The following is a 7715-nucleotide window of genomic DNA, read 5'->3' on the forward strand; positions in this document are numbered from 1 at the left end:
ATTAAAACTGGGGGTATGTACAGGCATTCACCCTATCTGTAAAGAGTTCTGGAAACTTTCCCTCGAAACGCTATAAAAAGATAGGCGTTTTAAGGCCGTATTGTCATCTTCGTCGCTCCATTTGATCATGTGTGGCGTGTATTAAGGAGGCAAGGGCCTTAGATCGGCATTAGGAAGGCCCAGCAAGCAAGTTAATGGCAGCATTTTCTTAATATGTAACAGGTCTAGCAGATAGCTTGAGAGGAAGGTTTCACACTTCTTTTATTTTATGTAAAGTCCTAATTCATGATTTAAATGTAGATTTTCGGCAAGTCTGAGGACTCTGTTCTAATCCCCGCTGGAAAACATGTAAACTAAGGGAATAAAGAGCGATCACCCTCTGTTGATTCCCATTCAACTTGGTATGGGGTGACTAAAATTTTCTAAACATCTAAATTGTTAACACACTTCTGGTATGTATATTTCTCGTTTAGTGACCCCTCTGTTGAATAGGCTTAGCCTCTGCAACTTCGGGTCATAAGCCCACTTAGGGTTTCAGGAGTTTTTCAAAAAGGAGTACAAGTGTTTTCCTGTTCATGGCCATTCATATTAAACCTTTCCTCTTTTTACATTAAGGCCATTTAGAGTGGGAACACCGAGCTCGATAGCTGCAGTCGCTTAAGTGCGGCCAGTATCCAGTAATCGGGAGATAGTGAGTTCGATCCCCACTGTCGGCAGCCCTGAAGATGGTTTTCCGTGGTTTTCCATTTTCACACCAAGCAAATACCAGGGCTGTACCTTAATTAAGGCCATGGCCGCTTGCTTCACTTCCTAGGCCTTTCCTATCCCATCGTCGCTAAAGACCTATCTGTGTCGGTGCGACGTAAAACAATAGCAAAAAATAGAATGGGCACTCATTGCCCCTGTTTATTTATAATTGTTTAGAGACCAGTGTCTAAAAAACTGTTGAGCAGAGGTAACTGCAAGTACATTATTTGAAGTTTGTCAAGCATAACCTTGTGCCTCTGAGAGGCTGGATTACAGTAACTTTTGGATCTCAGTCTCCTAGGATGTAAATTAGTGGAGCAAACATGCTCTTACGAAAGAGTACCGGTGTAGAGCTATATTGCTCATCACTTGTAGATTATCGTGTGAATTATTTTATCGTGTTCTTGTCCCTGATCTTTGGACTTCTAGTCCGCTATTTTTATCAGAGCTGACGACCTCATTTGTTGTTGTTTATTCAGATTTTCTATCTATCAAATTTTAAGTATCCAATGGAATAAACAGAACTTTTGTCAGGGAAGGGGTTTGAACACGGAGATCCGAGTTGACAGGATCGTACCATAGCAAGTACGCTATGGTGATACCGACTGCAACCGACGGTGTGTCTGTGTTTATGCTGATTTCTCGGCTTGGTTCTCAAACCGGTCCTAAGTCACATGCAGATTTAGCAACATCGCCTCGCAAAGTCAATTTGCCCGCGAAGTGATCTGATTGGCTAACTTCAGCAGCTGGTAAAATGACAACAGAACGATGTACCGAAATACTTTTTAAAATTATATTTCAGTATGACCTGCCCTCCAATAAAGACCAACTAATATATCAGACCAATATATCAGACCTTAATTCAGCTATCGATATTAGCTAAAATGGCGCCCCGATCGATTTGTTCAAACGTAAACATGAGCATGTGCGAAGCACCGGCTTAGTTCTCTCTGTTGGTTTGGTTTGATTAGGAAGCGTTAGTGTAGTGATGTTTTTATTGAAGTTTGGTTTTAAAACTATTTTGATCGTCGATTGTATTGCATGTCCGGATGTAATTCGTATTACAGCAGATGCACTTACATTCAGATCAAGTGTACTTAATGCATCGTGACGATTGCGTAGTTACAAGTCATTTATTAGGGTGCATTAAAACATTTGTTAATAGAGAGGATGTTTCCGTGTACGTGATGAGCTGTTTTTTTCGGATAAGCCAAAAACTTTTTTTTTTGGCTATGGGCTTTACGTCGCACCGACACAGATAGGTCTTATGGCGACGATGGGATAGGAAAGGCCTAGGAGTTGGAAGGAAGCGGCCGTGGCCTTAATTAAGGTACAGCCCCAGCATTTGCCTGGTGTGAAAATGGGAAACCACGGAAAACCATTTTCAGGGCTGCCGATAGTGGGATTCGAACCTACTATCTCCCGGATGCAAGCTCACAGCCGCGCGCCTCTACACGCACGGCCAACTCGCCCGGTAAGCCAAAAACTGTGTGTTGGTGCCAATCCTCTTATATTGCTCAATTACTATACCTTTTGAGGATTTTAAAAGCAAGGTTATAAACAGTGATAAAGCTATTCATTTTATCTGTGAATGAGATTACATTATCTTTGTTAAATTACAGGACAAGGTATCAATTGATATACTGTCACTTACAGTAAGTATTTACGGTGCGAACGATTTGGGTGCTAAAGTCCTTTATACGAAAATGTATATTCTACCAGAGAATTTAAAATTGTTTTTCCAATTGATTATCTGAAGTGAAACAGATGTAGCAGTTTGATGGATCATTATCAGAATCATTGTTATGAGAGAATTGAAATTCGCGACAAGGTTATGTTTCTAACAAATTTCTTGAAAGAGGTAGGCGTATTTAAAAGCGTATGGTGATAGAAAGGCCACTAAAATAAATGTATTTCTAAAACAAGTACTGATTTATAGGAAGTACAATTACGGTCTGGAATAATTTACCAACGGTGCCCCCTACTATATCTACATCAATTAGATAAATTTCCAACTTCTTTGAAATCACGTTATTTAAGAATGTAATCCTAAATTACCTATTTCCTTTACAATACTAGTTCATAGAAAATAGTTATATTTTGAATTACCCACATATTGCTTACCTAAATATACGCTATTTCAGGATAGTGTTGGTCTATTACCCAAAGTAAAGTTTCTGTTCGTTATTACTGACAGCTTTGCAATTCAGTACGATAATCAAACGGTTATGTTTATGTATCACAGGCGTGTTTACATGGAACCGATTCTCGACCATGTTGTTTTTGTATTAGGGACTTATATTATTGTAGATGGTCTTGCTCCAACGTTTGTATACCTGGCTCACATTGTTTCCGAGCACCCAGTACTGCATTGTACTTTCAACGTACAAATTTATGAAGCAATATTTTATGATATGGTTCATGGTGTGGGTTACTGTAGTCACGTCCTAATTCGTGAACCATGGGCAACGGCTGAGTGGCCTAGTAAGAGGTCCTGAGAGTCGGGATATCAGTTGCTATGGAATGGGAGTGGGCATCTCGGACATATTCTGAGTCATGGCCCTGCTTGTGCTCAGGCGGCTAGGACTATACTATTCACCGGTGATCCATAACCCGTTAGAGGAGAGATCCTCACTTGGACTATGTGCAAGTAGGGTAGCATCCTGCTTCATGAATTTACCGAGCTCAGAACATTTTAAGCAAGCCTCGGACCTATGTGAGTAACGGAGTCCCATTCCCATTTGACAGGCGAGGGGCTCCTTGACAACAACTTGGCGAACGAAATGGAATTCGATTGGGAGCTATCAATATTAATGGGGCTTATGGAAGAAAGAAAGTAGAACTGGTTGAGTCAGCAAAGAGGATGCATCTGGATGTGTTAGGAGTAAGTGATCCTCGAGTAAGGCGAGATAACGAGGAAGAGATAGGAGATTATAAAGTGTACTTGACGGGTGTTAGAAAGGGAAGGGCAGAGTCTGGGGTAGGGCTCTTTATCAGGAATACCATTGCACGCAACATAGTTTCTGTTAGGCACGTAAATGAGCGAATGATGTGGGTAGATTTGTCAGTTGGAGGAATTAGGACTAGAATTGCCTCCGTGTATCCCCCATGTGAGGGTGCAAATGAGGATGAAGTTGACAAGTTTTATGAAACATTGAGTGACATCGTGGTCAGGGTCAACAGCAAGGATAGAATAGTGCTAATGGGCGATTTCAATGCGAGAGTTGGGAATAGAACTGAAGGTTACGAAAGGGTGATTGGTAAATGTGGGGAAGATATGGAAGCTAATGGGAATGGGAAGCGTTTGCTGGACTTCTGTGTAGTATGGGTTTAGCAGTTACGAATACATTCTTCAAGCATAAGGCTATTCACCGCTACACATGGGAGGCTAGAGGTACCAGATCCATAATAGACTATATCTTAACGGACTTCGAATTCAGGAAATCTGTTAGGAATGTACGAGTTTATCGCGGATTTTTCGATGATACAGACCACTATCTGATCTGTAGTGAACTAAGTATCTCTAGGCCTAGGGTAGAGAAAGTGAAATCTGTCTGCAAACGAATAAGGGTAGAAAATCTTCAGGACGAGGAAATTAGACAGAAGTAAATGGATATGATTAGTGAGAAATTTCGAACAGTGGACAGTAAGCAGGTTCAGGATATAGAAAGTGAATGGGTGGCATACAGGGATGCTGTAGTAGAAACAGCAAGGGAATGCCTAGGAACAACTGTGTGTAAAGATGGGAAAAGGCCAATATCTTGGTGGAATGATGAAGTGAGAGCAGCTTGTAAACGTAAACAAAAGGCTTATCAGAAATGACTCCAAACAAGTGCCGAGGCAGACAGGGATTTGTACGTGGATGAAAGAAACAGAGCGAAAATAATAGTTGTTGAATCCAAAAAGAAGTCGTGGGAAGATTTTGGTAATAACCTGGAAAGACTAGGTCAAGCAGCAGGGAAACCTTTCTGGCCAGTAATAAAGAATCTTAAGCAGACCCTACACGATCAATAAAACTGTCAGTACCGAAAAGTATTGACAGTAATACTGATCGCGTGTGGACTGGAATGATGGAATGAAGGCCAGTACTGAAGCAGATCCGGATTTCCTGATCTGCGAGCGTCAGTACTGTAGAGTGGTGGGGATACTGACAGTTATACTGACCGTGTGAGTGCGCTTGTCATTATTTCTGTCAGTATCAACGGAGCAGCGGTGGACGACAAATGTGTTTCTCACCAAGGCAAAGCAGAGGTGCTTGTGGAACCGTCAAGTAGGCCTATTGCAAAAGTTTATCGAGCGATATGAAACGCTGCCAGAATAAACATAACACAATACTTTACATGTTTCCACAACTGCTGTACTGATGGAAACTGGTGACATTTTAGCGGAAAACTTTAAATCTTCAAAATTTATACCAGTTGTAAGATACCCCACTGTCACCGCTAATCTCTCTGCCACCGATAAACAGCACCGCATGTTTGTATTTTGCCTTATTACAAAAGCTCTACCATTCGTAGTAATTTCGCAAAAGTACCCTCACGCATTCGGAGATAGTTCTGATAATCTTCTGCTTCGGTATATTGTATTTCCCTCAACACTTCATATGAGAATACTCTTCTCTTTTCCTAAGCCAATCTTTAACCCATCGTTTACGTTTAAAACTGCGTTTCGTGTAGTACTAATATGATAGCTACAAAATGCCCGTCTTTTACGATCCATTTTGATAGAATACCGCAATTGCATGTTATAAATCTCATTCCGTAGTGACGGTTATTGACTTTATTTGTTAAGTGAGAATGCCGCAATGGTAAGCTAGTGCACTGGTACTGACCAAAATATTGACAGTAATAATGATCGTGTAAGGTCGCTACAATATTGATGCGTACTGTCAGTATTATTGACTCAGTATTACTGATCAGTATTACTGACCGTGTAGGGTCTGCTTTAGGAAGGGAGGGAAAAAGGAAATGAACAGTGTTTTGAGTAATTCAGGTGAACTCATAGTAGATTCCAGGGAATCACTGGAGATGTGGAGGGAATATTTTGAACATCTTCTCAATGTAAAAGGAAATCATCCTGTTGGTGTTGCAAACAACCAAGCTCATGGGGAGGAGGAAAATGATGTTGGTGAAATTACGCTTGAGGAAGTGGAAAGGATGGTCATAAAGCAGCAGGAATAGATGAAATTAGACCTGAAATGGTGAAGTATAGTGGGAAGGCAGGGATGTAATGGCTTCATAGAGTAGTAAAATTAGCATGGAGTGTTGGTAAGGTACCTTCAGATTGGACAAAAGCAGTAATTGCACCTATCTATAAGCAAGGGAACAGGAAAGATTGCAACAACTATCGAGGTATCTCATTGATTAGTATACTAGGCAAAGTATTCACTGGCATCTTGGAAGGGAGGGTGCGATCAGTGGTTGAGAGGAAGTTGGATGAAAACCAGTGTGGTTTCAGACCACAGAGAGGCTGTCAGGATCAGATGTTCAGTATGCGCCAGGTAAATGAAAAATGCTACGAGAGGAGTAGGCAGTTGTGTTTATGTTTCGTATATCTAGAGAAAGCATATGACAGGGTACCGAGGGAAAAGATTTTCGCCATACTGGGGGACTATGGAATTAATGGCAGATTATTAAAAGCAATCAAAGGCATATATGTTGACAATTGGGCTTCGGTGAGAATTGATGGTAGAATGAGTTCTTCGTTCAGGGTACTTACAGGGGTTAGAGAAGGCTGCAAACTTTCACTTTTGCTGTTCGTAGTTTACATGGATCATCTGCTGAAAGGTATAAAATGGCAGGGAGGGATTCAGTTAGGTGGAAATGTAGTAAGCAGTCTTGCCTATGCTGACGACTTGGTCTTAATGGCAGATTGTGCCGAAAGCCTGCAGTCTAATATCTTGGAACTTGAAAATAGGTGCAATGAGTATGGTATGAAAATTAGCCTCTCGAAGACTAAATTGATGTCAGTAGGTAAGAAATTCAACAGAACTGAATGTCAGATTGGTGATACAAAGCTAGAACAGGTCGATAATTTCAAGTATTTAGGTTGTGTGTTCTCCCAGGATGGTAATACAGTAAGTGAGATTGAATCAAGGTGTCGTAAAGCTAATTCAGTGAGCTCGCAGTTGCGATCAACAGTATTCTGTAAGAAGGAAGTCAGCTCCCAGACAAAACTATCCTTACATCGGTCTGTTTTCAGACCAACTTTGCTTTACGGGAGGGAAAGCTGGGTGGACTCAGGATATCTTATTCATAAGTTAGAAGTAACAGACATGAAAGTAGCAAGAATGATTGCTGGTACAAACAGATGGGTACAATGGCAGGAGGATACTCGGAATGGGGGGAGATAAAGACTAATTTAGGAATGAACTCGATGGATGAAGCTGTGCGCATGAGCCGGCTTCGGTTGTGGGGCCCTGGGAGGTGAATAGAGGAGGATAGGTTACCTAGGAGATTAATGGAAGTAGAGGTAGACCAAGACGACGATGGTTAGACTCGGTTTCTAACAATTTAAAGATAAGAGGTATAGAACTAAGTGAGGCCACAACACTAGTTGCAAATCGAGGATTGCAGCGACGTTTAGTAAATTCACAGAGGCATGCAGACTGAACGCTGAAAGGCATAACAGTCCATGTATATATGTATCTTGTATGGTGATATATTTCCGACATTAAGTTTTATCACTTTCACACCTGCCTCTGGGGATCAGTGGTAGAGTGTCGGCCTCCGGATCTGAAGACAGCGGGTTCAAACCCAGCAGAGGTAGTCGGATTTTTAAAGGGAGGGAAAAAGTCCATTCGACATCCTATGTCGTATGATGTCGGCATGTGAAAGATCTCTGGTGACACATTTGATGTTTACCCGACAAAATTTCATTAAATCTGAGCCATAGACGCCCAAGAGGGTTTCGGTTTACTTGGTCTGCTATCTAGTGAGCCTAGGGTAGAACGAAACGTCGAAATTGAC

The sequence above is a fragment of the Anabrus simplex genome, chromosome 6 (assembly GCF_040414725.1).
Source record: "Anabrus simplex isolate iqAnaSimp1 chromosome 6, ASM4041472v1, whole genome shotgun sequence".
In the NCBI taxonomy this organism is placed as follows: domain Eukaryota; kingdom Metazoa; phylum Arthropoda; class Insecta; order Orthoptera; family Tettigoniidae; genus Anabrus; species Anabrus simplex.